The sequence below is a fragment of the Hyla sarda genome, chromosome 3 (assembly GCF_029499605.1).
Source record: "Hyla sarda isolate aHylSar1 chromosome 3, aHylSar1.hap1, whole genome shotgun sequence".
NCBI classification, from domain to species: Eukaryota; Metazoa; Chordata; class Amphibia; order Anura; family Hylidae; genus Hyla; species Hyla sarda.
In genome coordinates this window covers 258,247,699-258,272,376 of record NC_079191.1, presented here as the reverse complement: position 1 = coordinate 258,272,376, position 24,678 = coordinate 258,247,699, and the positions used below count along the sequence as shown (strand labels likewise).

Below are 24,678 nucleotides of genomic sequence, written 5' to 3'. Positions count from 1 at the left end.
GAATTTAGAAGGGTAGCAGCCAAAACATAGTAAAAGACGGTAAAAAATGAAAAGCTAAGTCAAACTGTCTGACGTCAGAAAATTGAGTAGGTCAGCAAATCCAGACACCGTATTTGGTTAGAATTTTTGCAGAGTTTGCAGAGTTTTCAGCATAGTCAAACACAAAGTAAAAGAGCAGGTATTAAAGGGGTACTCCGGTGCTTAGACGAACGCGCTCCAGGGACTGATTACAAACGGGGTGCCACGTGCAAGATCATGGGGGTCCCCAGCGGCGGGACTCCCGCGTTCAGGCATCTTATCCCCTATCCTTTGGATAGGGGATAAGATGTCTAAGCACCGGAGTACCCCTTTAAGAGGATATCAGCAAGGTGCAGGGTATTGTAGGGGGTATCATTGGCACCAATAGGAGCCATCACTGGGATGTGACAAAGTGAGAGCTTTTTTTACAGATATGAATAACAAAAAGCAAAGTTATCAGTGAATGTAAGTTGTGTTTGGCTTCTTGACTACTGAGTACCTAAGTAAGTACAAATGATAGCGCACAAAAAAATGCTCTTTGGTACTGGATAGACAAGACTGAGGAGCAGATTTTTCCAATCCTGAAATGCAGCAATTTTTCAAAAGTTCTAATATTTGCTTGAATTGCATCAGTTAAAGTGTTAACTTTCTTCTAAGACTTAATACAAGATTTAGTTTTAGCTGGGCTGCTGCCATTGTTCGAAAGCATTGACACTTTTCTAGTTACACCCAGTAAAACGTGTTACTGCTACAGTAAATCTTCATTAGCCTTGGCAGCTATGTATATGCTATTAATCTTTGCAGTGCATTCTATCACAATCTCTGCTGACATAAATATATCACATTTCTTTTTCGAAAAGAAAAAAACTTTGTACTGTGTTAGCCAGTTGGCAGAAGTCTTATCACTCTCAATAAGAACACAAAATTATATTCTTGCAGTTATAATACCTTTTAATGTCCAAATAAATTAATGAAAATATTGTTAGACAACACGCTTTTCAGAATATATATATATACATATATATATATATTTAGATATCATGTGACAATACTGAAGAGATGACACTGCTACAATGTAGCGGAGTGAGTGCATGGCTTATATAACATTGTTTAATGTTGTGTCCTCTCAAAATAAGTCAACACAGCCATTAATGTCTAAACCTTGGAAACAAAAGAGACTACAAATGTCCAAAATGGGCCCAAAGTGTCAATATTTTGTGTGGCCACCATTGTTTTCCAGCACTGTATTAAGACTCTTGGGCATGGAGTTCACCAGAGCTTCACAGGATGCCACTCGAGTCATCTTCTACTCCATGACAATATCATAGAGCTGGTGGATGTTAAAAACCGTGCACTCCCCCACTTTCCGTTTGAGGATGGCCCACAGATGCTCAATAGAATTTGGACAGTACATAATCTTTACTCTCATCTACTCTAGCAAGGCAGTAGTGGTCTTGGAGGTGTGTTTTGGGCGTTGTTATCGTGTTGGAATACTGCCCTGCGGCATAGTCTCCAAAGGGAGGGGGTTATGCTCTGCTTCAGTATGTCACAATACATGTTGGCATTCATGGTTCCCTTCAGTGAACTGTAGCACCTCAGTGCCTACAACACTCATGCACCACAGACCATGACACTCCTACCACCATGCTCCTCACCAGGTTGCCGCCACACACACTTGACCGCATCTGAATCAAATCTTGGTCTCAGTGGTCTACAGGATATGGTTCCAGTAATCCATGTCCTTAGTCTGCTTGTCTTCAGATAACTGTTTGCAGATTTTCTTGTTCATCATCTTAAAGGACATCTATAGTGCAAAATAACTTATCTCCTATCCGAAGGATAGGGGATAAGTTATAGATCGCTGGGGGTCCGAGCGCTGGGGCCCCCCGCGATCTTCAGTACGGGGCCGCGGCAATATAAAGGAAAGGCATAGAGATACATGGAGGGGGAGTGTCTGCTGCGGCTTTCTGCTGGGGACTAAACTTCACTTCCGGCAGACTGCTGCGGCCCCGTGCAGAAGATCCCGGGAGGCCCCAGTGCTCGGACCCCCCGCGATCTATAACTTAGTCCCTATCCTTTGGATAGGGGATAAGTTATTTTGCGCTGGAGTTTTTTGATGGCAGAAAAAAATGACACATGCAGTATTTTTTCTTCTGTCAATAAAACGGAAGAAAAAATGGATACAGTAAGTTTAACATTGAAGTCTATGGAAAATGGATGAGCCTTTAATGTCATCCATTCGCATCTGTTTTTTGATCCGCTTTTACTTCTGAGCATGCTCAGAACAAAAAAAATATATATAGTTTTTTGGTTTTTTAACTGAACAATAATGGATCCGAATGGATCCAAATGGATAACATCTGTTTGCGTCTGATATTGTCCGTTTTTTTTTAAAAGTCTGTTTTTATTTTTGACGGGAGAAGAATGGGATGGGTCTAGATGGCCGTTAACTCTTCATTAACTCTTTAGACGCTGCGATCAAAGTTGATCGCCGCGTCTAAAAGTGAAAGTAAAAGTATCCCGGCAGCTCAGTCGGGCTGATCGGGACATTGCGATAAAATCTTGATGTCCCGATCAGCTGGGACGCAGCAGCAGGGTGCCTTACCTGCCTCCTGCGCGTCCGAACAGCGATTGATTGCTGCAAGCCTGAAATCCAGGCTTGAGCAATCAATCGCCGATAACACTGATCAATGCAAAGCTATGGCTTTGAAGTGAACAGTGTAAAAGATCAGTGTGTGCAGTGTTATAGCCCCCTATGGGAGCTTCCCTAATGAAAGTTTGAATCACCCCCCTTTTCCCATAAAAAAAACTGTGTAAATAAAAATAAACATATGTGGTATCACCACGTGTGTAAATGTCCAAACTCTAAAAATTAATAGTTAATTAAACTGCACGGTCAATGGCGTATGTGCAAAAAAATTCCAAAGATCAAAATAGCGTATTTTTGATAACTTTTTATAAAATAAAAAAATGAATAAAAGTAATCAAAAAGTCTGATCAAAACAAACATGGTACCGATAAAAACATCAGATCAAGCCGCAAAAAATGAGCCTTCATACCACCCCATACGTGGAACAATAAAAAAGTTATGGGGGTCAGAAAATGACCATTTTAAACATAAACATTTTCCTGCATGTAGTTATGATTTTTTTCCGAAGTAATAAAAAGTCAAACCTATATAAGTAGGGTATCATTTTAATCATATGGACCTACAGAATGAAGATAAGGTGTCATTTTTAATGAAAAATGTACTGCGTAGAAATAGAAGCCCCCAAAATGAACTAAATGGTGTTTTTTCTTCCATTTTGTGGCACAATTATTTTTTTTTCCTGTTTCGCTGTAGATTTTTGGGTAAAATGAGTGATGTCATTACAAAGTAGAATTGGTGGTGCAAACAATAAGCCAAAATATGGATTTTTAGGTGCAAAATTGAAAGGGTTATGATTTTTAAAAGGTAAGGAGGAAAAAACAAAAGTGCAAAAAACGGAAAAACGCTATGTCCTTAAAGGGGTTCTCCACTGCCCTGTCTTCCGTAGCTCCCCTCGCAGTGTCCGGAAGTTCATTACTCTGGACACTGTGTGCGGGCTTTCGTGTTCGAGGCCGTCCCCTCGTGACTTCACGCCCGCCCCCTCAACGAAAGTCTGTAAGAAGGGGGTGTGACAGCGGTCACGCCCCCTTTCCATAGACTTTCGTTGAGGGGGTGGGCGTGACGTCACAACGGGGCGGGCGTGACGTCAGGAGGGGGCGGCCTCTTACACGGAAACTCGCACAGTGTCCGGAGTAATAAACTTCCGGACGCTGCGAGCGGAGCTCCGGAAGACAGGGCAGTGGAGAACCCCTTTAAGGGGTTAATAACTAATTTATGTGAATATGAAATTCAGAAACATGCAGACTTTTAAAAAAAATTCACAAAAATATGTAGTTTTTCACTAAAAAATGCAGAATATATGGACCAAAATTTACCACTAACATAATGTACAATATGTCACAAAAAAAGAAAAACACTTTCAGATTAACCTAGATAAATTAAACTGTGACGAAGGTACCGCAACATAAAGTGGGACAGGTCAGATTTGAAAAAAGGGGCCATGGTCCTTTAGGCCAAAATTGGTATTCCGCCCCTAGACATCTTATCCCCTATGCAAAAGATAGGGGAAAAGATGCCTGATCGCGGGAGTCCCGCCACTGGGGACCCTTACAATCTCGGCTGCATTACCCTGCTGTCATCACTGCACAGAGCAAACTCGCTCTGTGCATAAAGACGGGCGATACAGGGGCTGGAGCATCGTGATGTCACGGCACCGCCCCCTTGTGATGTCACGGCCCGCCCCCTCAATACATGTCTATTGGGGGGGGGGGCCTGGTGGCCATCATGCCCCCTCCTATAGACTTGTATTAAGGGCAGGGCTGCCATCAGAAATGTTGGGACCCCTTACGCGGCTCAAGGCCTGGGCCCCCCATGCCTTGCCCCCGAGTCTGCCCCACGGCTTGCCCCCAATATTTTTTCTAATGAGATTATAGCAGAGTGCAGTTCAGTAAAATAACGTGGTGCACAGTGTTTTACTGTACTTCACTCTGCTATGATCTAATATAACATCTTTTTTGGTTACTGTGCAAGTGCCCTAAAAAATTTCCAATATTCCCACATACTGGCAAAAGAGGTAGATTCCAGCTGTACGCAAGTGCTCTGTAGACAGTGAAGGTGATTGCAATTACATAAAGTGACTTACAGTTAACGTCTTCACTACGTGAAAAAAGGGCGCACATTATCACATTATCCACCCAGGGCATCATGAAGACTTCTCCCGGCCATTTCTCTCCACAGAATCTGTCAGAACAGCCAGAAAAACATTTTAGATTATTTTCTCAAGCACAATGCCCACCTCTTTACAAACTCCCTGTGTGTATTACATTTAACAGTAATAGTGTCAACTTTGTGCCCCCATAGTTATAGGCTCCACTCTCTGTGCCCCATAGTTGTAGGCTCAACTCTCTGTGTCCCCATAGATGTAGACTCCACTCTTTGTGCCCCCATAGTTGTAGGCTTCACTCTCTGTGCCCCTATAGTTGTAGGCTCCAATCTCTGTGGCCCCATAGTTGTAGGCTCCACTCTCTGTGTCCCCATATTTGTAGCCTCCACTTTCTGTGCCCCCATAGTTGTAGGCTCCACACTTTGTGCCCCCATAGTTGTAGGCTCCAATCTCTGTGCCCCAATAGTTGTAGGCTCCACTTCTGTGCCCCCATATTTTTAGACTCCACTTTCTGTGCCCCATAATTGTAGCCCCCTTTCTGTGCCCCCATAGTTGCAGGCCCCCTCTCTGTGCCCCCATAGTTATAGGCCCCCTATCTGTGCCCCCATAGTTGTAGGCATCCTCTCTGTGCCCCCATAGTTGTAGGCCCCCTCTCTGTGCCCCCATGGTTGTAGGCCCCCTCTCTGTGCCCCCATAGTTGTAGACCCCCTCTCTGTGCCCTTATAGTTGTAGGCCCCCTCTCTGTGCCCCCATAGTTGTAGGCCCCCTCTCTGTGCCCCCATAGTTGTAGGCCCCCTCTCTGTGCCCCATAGTTGTGGGCCCCCTAACTGTGCCCTATAGTTGTAGGCCCCCTCTCTGTGCCCCTATAGTTGTAGGCCCTCTCTCTGTGCCCCTATAGTTGTATGCCCTCTCTCTGTGCCCCCATAGTTGTAGGCCCCTCTCTTTGCCCCCATAGTTATAGGCCCCCTCTCTGTGCCCCTATAGATGTAGGCTCCCTCTCTGTGTCCCCATAGTTGTAGGCCTCCTCTCTGTGCCCCCATAGTTGTAGGCCCCCTCTCTGTGCCCCCATAGTTGTAGGCCCCCTAACTGTGCCCTATAGTTGTAGGCCCCCTCTCTGTGCCCCAATAGTTGTAGGCCCTCTCTCTGTGACCCCATAGTTGTAGGCCCCCTCTCTGTACCCACATAGTTGTAGGCCCCATCGATCAGACATCTTATCACCTATCCTTTGGATAGGGGATAAGATGTCTAGGGGCGGAGTACTCCTTTAAGGGGGATTTGATCAACTTTTTAAAGTATAGAAATGGCCCATGCAAAAAATATGGGGAAAACTGTTCCAGGTAAAAAAACAAAAAAAACAAACAAACCTTAAAAGACAAGGAGGTGCTCCCTCCGCCTAGAGAATTTTTTTTTAAGTTTTCAGGGGCGACAAGCCTTCTTTACCATGAGAAGTGTGGATTTGTTTAAAAGTCTATCTCAGGAACTGGTCAAAACAAAAGCATGTGAGTATCTCAAAACAATTCAATATGTGCATTGACAACTGCTATTCCATAGACTTTAATAGAACACATTAGTAGATTTTTAAAAATCTGCTGCTTTTAATATCTATTTTACTGCATTATTGTTGTTTTCAATACATACTGTGTGAACACAGCCTTAAAATGACTAATGTGAAATATGCTACCTGTATTAGGACCAGGTACATTTTAGTACGAGCCATTTAGCCATGAAGCATTCATACCTGGTGAGGTGATACATTCTGTAAACCACTTCTGACATCTGTTTGCACAAGCAATAAGATGAATCACTCAGATGCAATATTCTGTGAAATGGGAATTTTGTAAATCAACACAAAATCATTTCCCAGAATAATCAGTGACATCAGAAGAAAAGTAAGTAGACCTAAACTTTATTTTAACCTAAATGTATTCAGGGTTTACTTTCTATCTTCTTTTCAATGTTGACATTGATATGAACTCCTTCCCTTCCAGGGACATATGGGTACGTTCGCGCAACAGGATGTACCTATATGCAGGAAATTGGTGGTGTGAGCCGGCTGTCAGTCACAGCCAAGATCCTGCTGAGACCGAGATCATTCAAGTGTTGGCACTGTTAACCCCATATATGCCTTGGTCATTATTGACCATGATGTCTACAGGATTGACATATGGAGGGGGCTTCCCCTGTTCCTCACTGTCCTGATGGTTGCTATGGAAGCATGAGGCCAGATGATGGCCTTCTGTCTGCCTAGTATGGAAGCCTTTGAGGTCCAGCCATAGGTTAGCATATAGTGACAGTTATACTATACTAGTATAGTATAACAGGTAAAATGTATCAAATAAAATGTTTTAAAAAGAAAGTGTAAAAAAATTAATAACTAAATACCCCTTTCCCCATAAAGACCTATATTTTCATAAAAAATAAATAAAATTCCTATACATAAGTATAAATAGGTATTTTCACGCTTGAAATGACCTGTATTTATGTTATTTATCCCAGATGGTAAACCCTATGAAAAACAACATCAAAAAAGTGCAAGAATTGCTAATTTTGTCAATAAAGTGAAATAGAAAAAGTACCAAAAAAGTACTAATATAAAGTACAGCTCATCAGCAAAAAAAGTCCTCACACAATGCAACCGGAGTAAACACTAAAATATAGTATATGTCAGGGGAAAACTATCATATAATCGCTCTACTCAGTAAAAGCACTCTAATGTGGTAATTCCAGCACTACTGGGATCCAGTGTAAGATGTATCTGGTGCAGAATCATGGAAACTGTTATAATTGGAAGCCATGATGCAGATGTGAACAGAGCCTAATGGAAATACCAACTATATTTAAATTACTGCAAAAAATAAGCATAAGCATACAGATTTTTTTACAAATATAATACATCCATGTCTTTATGAGGCCTTATTGTACATTTAATCATGTTTAAAGAATTTCATATTTCATATTTCAGATAGTAGCTGTATCTACAACGCATTTAGAAAGATTCTTTCATTATTTTCCAATTTTGTTAAGTCGCGGCCTTGTATTAAAATAACATAAAAAATCCCCATCATTCCACATTCCCTACCTCATAATGAGAATATAAAAGTTAAGACATTTTTGCAAGTTTGGTATTAATGAAAAACTAAAACTTCATATAGACATAAGTATTCAGGTCCTTTCCTATGATGTTCGAAATTTAGCTCTGGCTCCTCCCCTTTCTCTTGATCATCTCTGAGATGTTTCTACTCCTTGATTGGAGTCACCTGTGGTAAATTCAATTGATCGAAAAGAGACACCCAAGGTCTCACAGTGGACAATGCATATCGGAGTAAAAACCCACCCATGAGGCATAATGAACTGCCTGTAGAGCTCAGAGACAGGATTGTGTGTGGTCACAGATCTGGAGAAGGGTACATACAAAATTCTGCTGCACAAAAAGATTTCACTGCACTTATTCTTAAATAAAAGATTGGAACAACAGGACTCTTTCCAGAGTTGGCCACCTACCAAACTAAGTACTTAGGATAAAAGAGCCCCAATATTAGAGATAGCGAAAATGTAGAAAAGGTATGTATATCTTTTCCCCAAAAAATGGTTAGGATACTGTCGCTAACCTTGTGTAAAAAAGATCACAACCACTGTTGAAAAGTAGGTGAAAAGTGTGATCTTTTTTACACAAGATTGGCGCCAGCATCCTATCCATATTTTTGGGAAAATATTTATATACCTTATCTACATTTTTGCTATTTAACCCCTTAAGGACCCAGCCCAAATATACCTTAAGGACCCGGCCATTTTTTGAACATCTGACCACTGTCACTTCAAGCATTAATAACTCTGGGATGCTTTTACCTTTCAGTTTGATTCCAAGATAGTTTTTTCGTGATATATTCTACTATATGTGGTAACATTTTGTCGATACTTTAATTTCTTGGTGAAAAATTCCAAAATTTGATGAAAAAATTGAAAATGTTGCATTTTTTTAACTTTGAAGCTCTCTGCTTATAATGAAAATGGATAGTCCAAATAAATCATACATTGATTCAAGTACACAATATGTCTACTTAATGTTTGCATCATAAAGTAGACATGTTTTTACTTTTGGAAAACATCAGAGGGCTTCAGCAGCAATTTTCCAATTTTTCACAAAATTTTCTAAATCAGAATTTTTCAGGGACCAGTTCAGTTTTGAAGTGGATTTGAAGGGTCTTCATATTAGAAATACCCCACAAATGACCAAATTATAAAAACAGCACCCCTCAAAGTATCCAAAATGACATTCAGTAAGTGTGATAACCCTTTAGGTGTTTCACAGGAATAGCAGCAAAGTGAAGGAGAAAATTCAAAATCTTCATTTTTTACACTCGCATGTTCTTGTAGACCCAGTTTTTGAATTTTTACAAGTGGTAATAGGAGAAAAAGCCTCCCAAAATTTGTAACCCAATTTCTCTCGAGTAAGAAAATACCTCATATGTGTATGTCAAGTGTTCGGCGGGCGCAGTAGAGGGCTCAGAAGGGAAGGAGCAACAATGGGATTTTGGAGAGTGAATTTTGCTGAATAGATTTTTGGGGGCATGTCACATTTAGAAAGCCCCTATGGTGCCAGAACAGCAGAAAACACCACATGGCATACCATTTTGGAAACTACACCCCTAAAGGAACGTAATAAGGGGTCCAGTGAGCCTTAACACCCCAAAGGTGTTTGACAACTTTTCGTTAAAATCAGATGTGTAAATGGAAAAAAAAATGTTTCACTTAAGTGCAGTTTTCCCCCAAATTTACAATTTTTTCAAAGGGTAATGGGAGAAAATACCCCCCAAAATTTGTAATCCCATCTCTTCTGAGTATGGAAATACCCCATGTTAGGACGTAAAATGCTCTGCGGGCAAACTACAATGCTCAGAAGAGAAGGAGTCACATTTGACTTTTTGAAAGCAAATTTTGCTGAAATGGTTTTTGGGGGGCATGTCGCATTTAGGAAGCCCCTGTGGTGCCAGAACAGCAAAAAATACCCACATGGCGTCCATTTCGAAAACTACACCCCTTAAGGAACGTAACAAGGGGTACAGTGAGCCTTAACTACCCACAGGTGTTTGACGACTAAATTTTACATTTTTACAAGGGGTAATAGGAGAAAATGACCCCCAAAATTTGTAACCCCATTTCATGGAAATACCCCATGTGTGGATGTCAAGTGCTCTGCTGGCGAACTACAATGCTCAGAAGAGGAGGAGCATCATTGAGCTTTTGGGAAGAGAATTTGTTTGGAATGGTAGTCAGGGGCCATGTGCATTGACAAAGCCCCCCGTGGTGCCAGAACAGTGGACCCACCATTTTGGAAACTACACCCCTCACAGAAATTAATAAGGGGTGCAGTGAGTATTTACACCCCACTGGCGTTTGACAGATCTTTGGAACAGTGGGCTGTGCAAATGAAAAATGTAATTTTTAATTTTTACGGACCACTGTTCCAATATTCTGTCAGACACCTGTGGGGCGTAAATGCTCACTGTACCCCTTATTACATTACATGAGGGGTGTAGTTTCCAAAATAGGGTCACATGTAGGGGGGGGGCATTGTTCTGGCACTATCGGGGCTTTGTAAACACACGTGGCTTTCAATTCCGGACAAATTTTCTCTTCAAAATCCCAATGGTGCTCCTTCTGTTCTGAGCATTGTAGTGCACCCACAGAGCACTTTACATCCACATATGGGGTATGTTCTTACTCAGAAGAAATGTGGTTACAAAGTTTGGTGGGATTTTTTCCTATTTTCCCTTGTGAAAATGAAAAATTTAGGGTAACTTTATTATTTTAGTGAATACATTTTTTTTTTTCATTTTCCCATCCAACTTTAATTAAAATTCATCAAACACCTGTGGGGTTTTAAGGCTCACTATACCCCTTGTCACATTCCGTGAGGGGTGTAGTTTCCAAAATGGGGTCACATGTGAGTATTTATTTTTTTGCGTTTATGTCAGAACCGCTGTAAAATCAGCCACCCCTGTGCAAATCACCAATTTAGGCCTCAAATGTACATAGTGCACACTCACTCCTGAGCCTTGTTGTGCACCCGCAGAGCATTTTACGCCCACATATGGGGTATTTCCATACTCAGGAGAAATTGCGTTACAAATTTTTCCTTTTACCGCTTGTGAAAATAAAAAGTATGGGGCAACACCAGCATGTTAGTGTAAACATTTTTTATTTTTTTACACTAACAGGCTGGTGTAGCCCCCAACTTTTCCTTTTCATAAGGGCTAAAAGGAGAAAAAGCCCCCCAAAATTTGTAGTGCAAATTGTCCCGAGTACGGAAATACCTCATATGTGGCCCTAAACTGTTTCCTTGAAATACGACAGGGCTCCGAAGTGAGAGAGCGCCATGCTCATTTGAGGACTAAATTAGGGATTGCATAGGGGTGGACATAGGGGTATTCTACGCCAGTGATTGCCAAACAGGGTGCCTCCAGCTGTTGCAAAACTCCCAGCATGCCTGGACAGTCAGTGGCTGTCCAGAAATGCTAGGCGTTGTTGTTTTGCAACAGCTGGAGGCTCCTTTTTGGAAACATTGCTGTACAAGACGTTTTTCATTTTTATTGGGGGGACAGTGTAAGGGGGTGTTTATGTATTGTTTTACCCTTTATTATGTGTTAGTGTAGTGTTTTTAGGGTCCATTCTGTTACGGTGAGTTTCCCACTAGGAGTTTGCGCTGCGGCGAAAAATTTGCCGGAGCCCAAACTTGGAGCAGAAAATTTACTGTAAACCTGTCCGTGTGCAAACCTCCAGCTGTTTCAAAATTACAACTCCCAGCATTACTGACAGACCGTGCATGCTGGGAGTTGTAATTTTGCAACAGCTGGAGGCACACTGGTTGGAAAACATTCAGTTAGGTTCTGTTACCTAACTCAGTATTTTCCAACCAGTGTGTCTCCAGCTGTTGCAAAACTACAACTCCCAGCATGTACTGATCAGCGAGGGCATGCTGGGAGATGTAGTTATGCAACAGCTGGAGGTACGCAACTAAAACTCCCAGCATGCCGAGACAGCTGTTTGCTGTCTGGGCATGCTGGGATTTGCAGTTTTGCAACATCTGGAGGGCTACAGTTTATAGTCCACTGCACAGTGATCGCAAACTGTGGACCTCCAGATGTTGCAAACCTATAAATCCCAGCATGCCCAGACAGCAAGCAGCTATGTGGGCATGCCAGGAGTTGTAGTTTTGCAAAATCTGGAGGGATATAGTTTAGAGACCACTGTATAATGGTCTCAAACTGTATCCCTCCAGCTGTTGCAAAACAACATATTCCAGCATGCCCAAACAGCTGTCTGGGCATGCTGGGAGTTGTAGTTTTGCAACATCTGGAGGGCTAGAGTTTAGAGACCACTTTACAGTGGTTTCAGACTGTAGCCCTCCAGATCAACTTACCGCCTTCCGTAGGATCCAGGTAGCCGCCCTCTTCTGCCGCACGACATGTTGCCCGCCGATCACCATTGCCTGCTGCCTCCGGACGGGTAAGTGGACTTCGGCGTTCGATCCCCTTCGTTTCCCCGTTCTGCCCCGCCTATTGTGGGTGGGCAGGATGGGGAAAACAAAAGTTAACCCCCCCGCCCCCGATCTGCTATTGGTGGTCGCGTCTAGACCACCAACAGCAGGGATAGGAGGGGTGGCACCTCTGTCACCTCACTCCTATCCCTTCAGGGGGATCGTAGGTGTCTTAGACAACCGCGATCCCCCTTATATTCCGGGTCACTGGGTCACCATTGACCCGTATGACCCGGAATAGGTGCAAATCGCAAGTGTGAATTCACTTGCGATTTGCGCCGATCGCCAACATGGGGTGGTCTGATGACCCCCCTGGGCATCGATATCGATATCAGCAGTCACCCCAGTCCGGTCCCCTCCTGGCGTGCGGCGAGGACCGAAATTCCCACGGGCGTATGGATACGCCCTGGGTCCTTAAGTACCAGGACATCAAGGCGTATCCATACCCCCTAGGTCCTTAAATGTTTAAAAAACGCTGATCCTAGCAGACATCAGGAGGATTGGAGGCTGCCACCAACATCCAGCATGGACATCCAGTGATTCTACAAGCTTGTTTCTGGTGTTGTGCTCACAGCACAACACAATCCGGTAAACAAACTGCAATATCAGAACAGCCACCACTGTAGCCTTCCACTTTATGTCACAGTGGCAAGAAAGAAAGCTCTCCTTGGTAAAAGACAAAAGCCTGCCAGGAGTTTGTAAAATAGCAACTGAAGGACTCTGACTGTAAAAAACAAGATTCTTGGTATGATGAAATATTTGACAAGATTGAAGTTTTTGTCCTGGGTTTCTGATAAATTGCTAATGGACTATGCTTTACCTGTTTGTTCATGTAACCTAATGCTTATTTTTTGTAGTAATTTAGAGTTAGTGGTTGCTTTAGGCTATGAAAGTTTCATTTAAGCATGCATGGGATAGGCATAAGGCTATCCTTTATATAAGATAGGATGAGGGACTATTGATAGTATTCAGAATATTGGACAGGGTAGATAGGGCAAATAGTTCTCATGTGCCAACACATTCTATGTTTCTAAGTTATAAGCATCATATCTGAAAGAAACCAGGCACTGCTCATCACCCACCAAATACCATCTATACAGTGAAGCATGGTGGTGATAGCATTATGCTGTGGGGGTGTTTTTCAGCAGATGGGACTGGGAGACTGGTAAGGGTTGAGAGAGAGCTGAATATAGCAAAGTTCATGGATATTTTAATTAAAACCTTATCCAGAGTGCACTGGACCTAGACCTCTAGACCACAGACTGGGCCAAAGATTCACCTTCCAACAAGCACATGGCCAAGGCAACACAGGAGAGGCTTAGGGACAGCTATGTGAATGTCCTTAGTGGCCCAGCCAGAGCCCTGACTTGAACTCAATCAAAAATCTCTGGAGAGACCTGAAAATGGGTTCCACTGAGGGTTCCTATTCAATTTTGCAAAGCTTGAAAATCCCCAAATCCTGGTATATAAACTTTGTGGCATCATACCCAAGAAGACTGGAGGCTGTAATCACTGCCAATGGCGCATTCGCTTTGTCATTATAGGGTATTGTGTACACAATGATGAGGAAAACTTGAAGTTTACAACATACAATGTGAAATAAAGGGAAAAGGTCTGAAAATGTTCAGGTATCTACCTCAATTTGGCACCCAAGGGCATTAAAAAGAAGGAAGTTGTTCTTTCTTCTTACAAACATCTAACCTATAGCTTCCTGACATTTCAAATAAATCTTATATTTGTATCAAATAAAAATAGATAAAGTCAGATGAAGCAGATGAAGTAGATCACCTACCTAGTTGGCGCCCCTCTCCCACGATGCTGTCTTACTGTATGTTTTCGGTTGCACAATAAAGAACACTGATTTTTTGCCAGACGGGTGAGTGCCAATCTTGGATTCTACTGTTTCATTAAAATAGATAAATGTTTTAAAGGAAAACTGTCATATGTTTTGTCCCGCACTATCCACAGGTACCTGTGGAAAGTGCGGGAGACGCTGAACATTTTGAGTCCTACCTTGCCCGGATCCGCTGTGCCATTCGCCCGTTATTGCTGGTTTTCGGTATATTCAAATTAGCTGCTAACTGGCATGGGCGGGGTTACTGCCTTCAACTGGCACTGTGACGTAACCGCCGCCTGGCCCGCAGCACCGCCCGGCTAATGAAAATTCATACGTTGTCTTACACTCTCCGCCTCACCTCTGCAGAGTCCTGGACGTTACTGCGCATGCGCGGGATTTCCTACTATGCCCCGAAGCTGTCTTCAGCGTTGCTTCAAACACTGAAGACAGCTTTCGGGTATAGTAGGAAATTCCGCGCATGCGCAGTATCGTCCAGGACTCGGCCGAGATGAGACGGAGAGTGTAAGACAACGTATTAATACTCATTAGCCACGCGGTGCTGAGGGCCGGGTTAGCAGCTAATTTGAATATACCGAAAACCAGCTATAACGGGCAAACAGCGCAGCAGATCCTGGCAAGGTAGGACTCAAAATGTTCAGCGTCTCCCGCACTATCCACAGATACCCGTAGATGGTGCGGGACAAAACATATGACAGTTTTCCTTTAAACAAATAAATACACTGAACATGTATACTATTATGTTAAGTACTGGCTTATTTTTTGGTTGACATGTTCAACTATAAATCCAAAACTAACCCAACTACCAGAGGCTATTTTAATACTTAGAATGATATAAAACTAACTTGAAGTGTAGATGAAGTTTGTCACTGCTGTAGATTCTAACACTTAAGGCACTGACAATAAAAATATGACAGCAGTTATGCCAAGTGAAAGGAATTTATAACTGCCTAACGTCATAGCAGGATTTCTTACTTCACAGATTTATTTTTGCTTCATGTACCATGCAGACATTTCCTTAAAATTCCATTACTAATACAATAGGACTGACATTATTCCAGTATGTTTTGTCCACCTGCTTATGTGGTATTAAAGGCTGTCTGCCTTCACAAGAGGAAAGTTCAAATGAGAGTGACATTGGTTTAAGCTAATGCAATTACTCTCTCTGTAAGTTAACAACTGTTCTTCCTTGGAATAGAGCCTTTTTGTTTGCTTCTGATAAAATGTTGTATTAATACATTTTACCATATTTGTCAACAATTTTTTTTGCTTTTTTACACAATTGTATGTAATATCTTAAATAGGACTGAGCGAATCAAATCTGACGAATCCGAATTAGTTACAAATTTCAGGAAAAATTTGACTCGCTTCACTAAACTGCATTTAGTGCAGTCCAGGCTCCAGGGCATCTAAAATTGCAGATCCACATGTTAGTACATGGGGCAAGGAATCCTGTGAACAAGGGAACAAGGGAAGGCAAGATGACCCTGAATCACATGCAGCAGGCAGCCTATCTCCAGCCAGTCACCCCTGCGATGTCACAGCCCTATATAATCGGCAGCCGTATTGCGGCCTGTCACTTCAGCCTTTCATTGCAGAGATAAAGATATGGACAGACAGCGCTATGTGTTCAGAAAAGCTTTTTTCCAGCAGCGATTCACCTCCTCGTCACATCAGCATTCTGTTGCACCGAGGGACAGAGAGCAGTGTGTTGCACAGAACAGCAGTGATTCAGCACAAGCCCAAATCCCCACCTAGAAGCACTGGTAGGTAAGGGGATTGAGAGAGAGAGTGCAATTTTGGGTGTAATACTCAGCGACTGTGTGCTGCAGCACTGGTGTGTACTGCTGGTTTTGTACACAAATACTTTTTTAAGCATTCTGCCCTCATAAGTGCATACCATATACGTTCATCTCAGTGGTGTACTATTTTGTTCATGTTAAAGTCTCAAGGTCCCAGATACAGTGAAAGGCCATGCAAAAGTACACACCGGCTGGTGTTGTCCACAAATACTTTTTTAAGCGTAGTGAAGCGTATATACGCACTAAATATGTCAGGCAGAGATGTGCCAGGACGTGCACCAAGAAGTGGCAGAGGCCTAAATTCATCAGGCAGATGTTGCAGCAGACTAGGAGCGAGTGGCAGAAGGAGTCGCAGCTAGCAGTCATGTCTTGACCAGCAACCCATCTGCCCTCATCGATTGGTTAACACAGTCATCCACTTCATCACAAGTGACATCTGATACCCCCAGTCAACAGTCAGTGGATTCTTTAGACACAACCTTCAGTTGGCATGGCCCAAGAGAAGTCCCTGCCCTCCCATAGCCTCTGTCCTATGCTGTTCCCTCCCCTAAAGAAGTATCTTATGCTGTGGGTTCAGCTCCACTATTTAGTGAGAACAATCTAGAGGACTGTCAGCAGCTAATGCCCAGCCATGAAGTGGAGGAGTGGAGGAGACATCCGCCGCTTCATCCGCTAGGCGCGCAAGTAGTGATGAGGAGAGTGGCGTGGGAGGTGGTGTTGCGAGCATTCAGGCTCCTGAAGCAGACACTGAGGAGGACATCAGTGACGTGCAGAGACAACTCGATGATGATGATCACACTTGGGAGCCGAGTGCAGAAGGGGCTTCATCATCATCAGGAGAAGAGGGTTTCAGGTTGCCCGTGAGGCAGCAGCTGAGCCCGCAAGGCGGTAGCATGGTTGGCAGTCAGCATGGTGGCAGAAGTAGAAAGTCTGGAGCCAAACGTGCCCCGGGTAGACCACGTGCTTCGCGGCAGCCTACCTTCCCAGGAGGTAGTGAAACAGGGGTTCCTGGAGTTGGCAGCAATAGCAGTCAATCAGTATGGACTGTTGTTGGGAAAATCAGCTACTCGGCGGTGTGGCAGTTTTTCATCAAGCATCCGGAGGAGGTTAACTTGGCCACATGCAAGATCTGTCGGCAGAAGGTGAAGCGTGGCCAGGGTCCCAATGTTGTCACCACGGCCCTGCGTCAACATATGCTTTGCCAACATAAAGCGGCCTGGGAGAACCGTGGTGGTCCAGCCTGCTGCATCGGTGGCACCAGTGGCACGCCGCTCCCTCTTTCAGCCAGCCAAGGCTCCACCACCTCAGCCGAAGGGAGCTTTGTGTCATACCCACCTACTGTCGCTCCAGATCCTCCTGCTCCTCCTACTTTGAGTCAGTCATTCCACCAGCAATCCATCGGCGAAGCCATGTCCAAGAGACAACAGTATGCGCCCACTCATCCAACGCCGCAGAAGCTGAATGTATTCCCGTCCAAGTTGTTGGTGCTGCAGTACCTCCATTTTCAAGTGGTGGTCTCTGCACCTTACAGAGAACTAATGGCTTGTTACAATACAGGAACCAATGGCTTATGCCGAGCCGAGGTGGAGAGTCCCGAACCGTCATTCTTTGCAAAGATGCAAAGAAGGCAGTACCAGCCCTGCACAATTTTGTGGAAGAGAAGGTGGGCCAGTCCTTTAGCCTGTTAGTGTGTACCAAAGTGCATGGCAGCGCCAACGTGTGGAGCTGTAACTACGGTCAGGGACAATACATGTCCTTTACTGCCCACTGGGTGAATGTGGTTCCTTCACAGCCACAACAGCAACTTGGACAGGTCATTCCGCTTCTGCCTCCACACTCCCGTTGGTTTTGTGACAATGTGTGACTCCACCTCCTCCACCGTGTCCTCAGCCTCCACTGCACGAACAAGTCTCAGTTCCCCTCCAGCATACCATGTGTGCAGGGCACGGTGGTGTCACGCTGTTCTTCACATGGTTTGCCTTGGCGAACGGAGTCACACAGGGGAGGAACTGCTAAAAGTCATTCATAAAGAAATGAATAATGGCTTACTTTACGAAAACTAGAAATAGGAACCATGGTGACTGACAACGGGAAGAACATCTTGTCTGTGCTGCGACAAGAAAGCCTGAGCCATGCGCCCTGCATGGCAAACGTGTTCAATGTGGTTGTCAAGCAGTTCCTGAAATGTTCCCCCCCCCCCCCCATCTGCAAGACATCCTAACAATGGGAAGGAAACTTTGCATGCACTTCGGCCACTCGTACACCGCAAAGCACACCCTCTTTGAGCTGCAGTGTCAGAATAACTCAACATAGTCAGATTTGCGACACGTTGGAATTCCACCCTCCATATGTTGGACAGACCATAGGAACAGAGGAAAGCCATCACCGATTTATTGATGATCCAAGTGGATAAGGGAGGGGGACTCCCCTGTGTAACTTCAATGTCAACCAGTGGCAGCTGGTAAGTGACGCCTGCCGTTTGCTCAGGCCCTTTGAGGAAGCCACATTATTAGTCAGTCACCAGGATGAACCACATCTTTCCACTGCATCATCTACCAAAACCATGTGTTGGAAACGATGGCTGGTCAGGACACTGGAGATGTGGCGCCTACATCTCACAGCCACATGAGCCCTGTGGGTGCATAACTGGAGGAGGAGAAGGAGTGGGAGGGGCACAGTGGAGAACAGTTTTGATTTCGCTAGATGGGAGTTTTTTCTAGTCATCTGACAGGAGAGGAGGAGCTAGAATAGCTAGAGGGTTATAAGGAAGGTGAGACACAGGACCCAGACACAACGTGGCAGTATACAGTGGAGATGGAGCCAGGGAGTCCCTCCAAGTCACTTGCACAAATTGCACGATGCATGCTCACTTGCTTGAGTAGTAATCGCCAAATTGTCACCATTCGGCAGCGGGATGACGAATCGAATCTGACGAAGTCGAATTTGTTCTGAATTTCATGAAAAATTCTAAATGGACTGAATCTGAATTTCGACTTGTTTCTAAATAAAGGATTCCTTCATTAGGAACACCCTTGCGATCGTCCTGTATAATGTATAGATGCAAGTGGCTTTTTCCTGCGCTCACATCTCTGCAATAGATAGGACGATCGCAGCGGGTTTCAGGAGTGATACCCACTGTGATCTTTCCTCAACTGCAGGTACTACTGCTCCAAACATGGAACACACTCTGCTCCATGCTGGGAGCTGTAGTACCTTCATTAATAGACAGATCGCAGCGAGTGTCACTTCTGACACCCGATGCAATCGTCCTGTATAAAGTATAGATGCGGGTGGCTGGTCGTTCTTCTTTGATCCCACTATAGTATGAGTATATGCCGTGTATATACTTATTCATATTTCCCACAGAGAGCTGTGAGTGGCTGGAACCATCTGTCCAATCACAACTCTCTGTGGGAAATATGAATAGGTGTATATTTACGGCAGTGCAGGGGACCTTAGAAGAGCGGCTGGCCACATCTATACATTATACAGGAGGATCAGAAGCGACACAGGCTATCTGTCAGTTAGTACATGTACTACTACTCCCATCATGGAACAGCGTGTTCCATGCTGGGAGTAGTAGTACTACCTAAAATAATAACATTTTTGTGAGAAACACACACACACTACACTTTTATTATTGTCGGATACATTTTTATTGCCCTGCCTGCCCACATAAATTGATGCCTGTTTAAAAATGTATTTAAATTTCGTTATAATAAAGATAAATTTTGTTAAATACAATTTTTTCATCACTACTGTATCTTTTTTTTTTAATGGTACCCTACGAAATTTTATGAAAAATATTTTCTCTGTTATTGCCTCCTAAACGGACCATTCTAAAACATTTAGTGGCAGCCATTTGCATCAGTTTTTCATCCGTTGATATCAGCCGTCGGCAGACTCCCGTAGCCGGGACAACTACTACTCCCATCATGGAACAGATTTTTTTCCATGGTGGGAGTAGTAGTTCCCTGGCTGCGGGAGTCTGCTGGCGGCTGGGGAGGCTACATTAGTGTTTGTACTACTACCCCTATCATGGAACATACTTTGTTCCATGATAGGGGTTGTATTACAGGGGCTTTAGGAATTGAATGCACCAGGTCTCACTTCTAAGACACGATGCAATCAGAAGTTATTAAACAGGGGAGCTGGCGGCATGCTCCACTTCCTTGCAATGTATGATGTATATTTACTTTCATTTTTAAATTTGCCGGCCATTCAGGGCTCCCGGCTGGGTTATTAAACTTACAGTGTGCCTTATTACTGTATAATCCCATCCCCCTGACTTAAGTATATTAATTTTATTCCCTCCCCCCATGTGTATATGTATGATTCCCCCCCCCCCCCCCCTGCCTGCTGCCCGGTCATATTTTAGTGCTGTTACAGCGCACAGCAGGGACATGCCATTCCATTCGCTGCTGATCATCTCCGTGTCCTGACAGAGAGAAGCAGCAGAGAAAGGAGGGACCTGTCCCCCCTGTGTGCTGTTATAGCGCTCCATTCCCCGCTGCTGGTACCTGACCTGTACCCCCAATGCGCTGCCTCCATCATATATTCCACACCGTCGCCGGACATTAGTCTATTCCCCACTGCTAATGTCCGTTGCGTATGCTGTGCGCTCTGATTGTGCTTGGAGCAGGGCAGCAGTGGGGACATGTCAGGAGTAGTAGTGGTCCCTCATCACAGCGGGAGTTTGCTGATATCACCTCTTCTGAGTATGCTCAGAAATAATAACGGATATTATAAACCAGGTGCAAATGGATGACAGGCTCATCCGTTTGACATAGACTTCAATGTAAAAAATAACGGCCGTTAATTTACCCGTTTCATGTGACGGAAGAAAAATTAGTGCATGTGCCGTTTTTTCTTTTGTCACAAATAACGTCCGTTATTCATGACAGGATAGAACGGGTCATAACGGATAATCAAAAAATTCCATAGACTTTAATGGGATTTTGTAATGGCCGTTTAACATCCGTTTTTAAGGCTTTTCCTAACGGAAGTTTATAACGGGTCTTTTAAAGTAGCAACTTTATAGCGTGAAAAGGGCCTAATAAGAATGTAGTGTGTGTGTTTTTCACTTTTTTTATTTTTACATTTTTTAGGTAGTACTACTACTCCCAGCATGGAACACACTGCTCCATGATGGGAGTAGTAATACCTGTACTAATTGACAGATCGCCTGTGTCACTTCTGACACCTGTTGCAATCCTCCTGTATAATGTATATGCGTCCTGCCACTCTTCTATGGTCCCCTGCACTGCCGTATATATACACCTATTCATATTTCCCACAGAGAGCTGTTATTGGCCAGATGGTTCCAGCCAATCACAACTCTCTGTTGGAAATATGAATAGGTGTATATATACACGTCAGTGCAGGGGACCATAGAAGAGCGGCTGGCCGCATGTATACATTATACAGGATGATCACAGCGGTTGTCAGGAGTTACACTCGCTGCAATCTGTCTATTCATGCAGGTACTACAGCTCCCAGCATGGAGCAGAGTCTGCTCCATGTTTGGAGCAGTAGTACCTGCAGTTTAGGACAGATCACAGCAGGTGTCACTCCTGACACCCGCTGCAATCATCCTTCATCCCTGAGATGCATGGCGGCTTTCTCCTGCGCTCACATCTCTGCTCTGTACTCCAGCCGGCCACTCACCATTCACATTTCCCACTGAGAGTGGAGATTGGCTCCCACCATCTGGCCATTCACCACTCTGGGCGTAAAATATGAATGAGTGATGTGAATTTCTATTCACATCACTGGCCGGCCCGGAGTATAATGTAGAGATGCGAGCGCTGTATGGAGCCGCTACGCATCTCTGCTATATTATGGACGATCGCATCAGGTGTCAGGAGTGACTCCCGGGGCGATCTGTCTATTAGTACAGGAACTACTACTCCCATCATGGAACAGTGCGTTCCATGCAGGGAGTAGTAGTACTAACTAAAAAATAAACACACACTACATTTTTATTATTGTTGGCTACATTTTTAGGTCCCTGCCCGCCCACATAAATTAAACCCTTTTTAAAAATTAACAATAACATTTTTTTTTTCTTTCAATTTTCGGGAGTGGGCAGCGACAAGAACATTCAGTGCTCAATATTAAAAATGAATGAGGAGTGCATTTCATAATTTTTTTTTCTAGTTTTCGTTCTAAATCATAATTTTGTTTATTTGTCACCTTACTTTTTTTTAGCTCCATTTTTAATATTTAATGTATCCCTTCATTTATCACTTGTCCCTGCCTGCTCCCAAAAATTGAAGGACAAAAAAAAAATTTTGTTAATTTTTAAACAGGGATCAATTTATGCGGACGGGCAGGGACCTAAACATGTAGCCGACAATCATAAAATTGTAGAAAGGGGCCATTTAAATGTAAAAATAATATATTTTTTATAATAAATTTTAGAATTTTTTTTATTAGTAATGTATTTTAATATTGTGTTTAATAAAGTGTGTGTGTATGTGTCTTTCACTTTTTTTCTAAATTTTTTTTACATTTTAAGGTAGTACTACTACTCCCAGGATGGAACAGACTGTTCCATGAGAGGAGCTGTAGTACCTGTACTTATAGACAGATCACAGCAGGTATCACTCCTGACACCCGATGCGATCGTACTATCTATTGCAGAGATAGAGCGGCTTTCTCCTGCATTCGCATCTCTGCACTATACTCTGGCCAGCAAGTGATGTGAATAGAATTAGCCAGATGGCTCCGGTCACTCACAGCTCTCTGTGGGAGTATTAGGTATATATACGGCATATACTCATACTACAGTGGGGCCAGAGAAGTGTGGCCAGCCGCCCGCATCCATACATTATACAAGACGATCGCAGCGGGTGTCAGGAGTGACACCTGGGGTGATCTGTCTATTAGCACAGGTATTACTACTCCCATCATGTAACAGTCTGTTTCATGCTGAGAGTAGTAGTACTACCTAAAAAATAAAAAAAAAGAGAGAGAAAGAAAGTGAAACACACACACACACTTTATTAAACACATTATTAAAATTCATTGCTAATAAAAATTTGCCAAGAATTTATTTGGATCAAATTGATTTTTTTTTAAACTTTGGCGAATTGGCCGAATCAAATTTTTCTGAAATTCGCTCATCTCTAGTAGTACTAGCTACCAAAAATCTTCAATTAAATTTGAAAATGTATCTTTTAATCTTAGGGATTGTGAGGGCCTATGGTCTCCTCATGCTGCTGGGACATTACCTAAAAAATGTTATGGTAGCACTAGCTACCAAAAATCTTCAATTCAAATTTGAACTGTTATCTTTTAAACCTTTGGAATTGTGAGGCCCTATGGTCTCCTCATGTTGCTGCCACCTCCAGGATGTGTCATTGTTCCACCATATGGTCTCCTTATGCTGTTGGCAACTTAGATTAAAGGGGTTCTCCAATGCCCGGTCCTCCGGAGCTCCGCTCGCAGCATCCGGAAGTTTATTACTCCGGACGCTGTGTGCGGGCTTCCGTGTTCGAGGCCGACCCCTCGTGATGTCACGCCCGCCCCCTCAATGAAAGTCTATGGGAAGGGGGAGCGACCGCTGTCACGCCCCCTTCCCATAGACTTTCGTTGAGGGGCGGGTGTGAAGTCATGAGGGGTGGCCTCGAACACAGAAGCCCGCAAACAGCGTCCGGAGTAATAAACTTCCGGACGTTGCGAGCGGAGCTCCTAAAGACAGGGCAGTGGAGAACACCTTTAAACTTTAAAAATGTTCATATATCTAAAATCTTCAATTTAAATTTTACTAAATATCTTTAATCTTTTCTATTGTGAGGCCCTATGGTCTTGTCAGGCTGCTGCCACCTCTAGGCTCTGTCATTGTTCTGCCATGTAACTCCTTGTTAGATTGGGTTTTGTGCTCATACAGTATTACAGTAGTTCAAATGAAACATCGGGACATTAAACTTTGGAATCTAATATAAATCTTTAAATCTTAAATTTAAATAAAAAAAATTGATGTAATCTTTTCAGACTGAGGCCCTATGGTCGTCGACATCATATTACCTGTGGAATTACCACAAGAATCCAATGAAACAGCTTGGAGCGATAACAATGAACCATAACTGATTAAATGAAACATTCGCACTTTCACAGTCATGGTGGCGCTGAGAGGCAGGGACTGAAACAAGTGGTATCTCACCTAGCAGAGGACTGCCAGCTCAATGCTCACCAGAATGGGTACTCAAAAAATTTAAATAAATTCACATTAAATAAAATAAAAATTACATAAAAATATCTTTATTCTCTTCAATTTTCGACGCCATATTGTCTCCCTACCAGTGATTCTAATAGCGATGCCTGTTTTCTGCATGTCATACTGAATAACAGTATTATTTCACTAACAATGCACACTCCCTATGCAAGTTAGGACAAGCCATAGTGATCTGCACCCCTATTGAAGCTATATGATCTCCTCATGCTTCCGCCACCTCCAGGCTGTGTCTTTCAGCCACTATATGGTCTCTTTATGCTGCCGCAAACTCCAGGCTGTGTCATTCAATCATAGTCATAGTTTATAAGGTCGAAAAAAGACCAGAGTCCATCAAGTCCAACTTATAACCCTAATGAGTCCATACTGAGTTGATCCAGAGGAATGCAAAAAAAAAACCCTCATACTCGAGGTAAAAATTCATTTGCGACTCCAAATATGGCATCATAATAGATCCCTGGATCAACCTTCTTTCGATA

General features: G+C 43.4%; 1 long non-coding RNA gene across 2 annotated transcripts in view; it reads right to left on the bottom strand.

Moving 5' to 3' along the window:
- The window catches only part of LOC130360738 (uncharacterized), a 108,547-nt gene extending 101,576 nt beyond the window's left edge, over positions 1–6,971 (bottom strand). For both annotated transcript variants that reach the window (XR_008890779.1, XR_008890778.1), the window contains exons 1-2: positions 6,792–6,971; positions 4,749–4,846 (exon numbers count right to left, since the gene is read on the bottom strand). This is a non-coding gene — a long non-coding RNA (uncharacterized LOC130360738). The remainder of the gene's footprint in view (positions 1–4,748; positions 4,847–6,791) is intronic.
- Between the last annotated feature and the right edge of the window lie 17,707 nt (positions 6,972–24,678).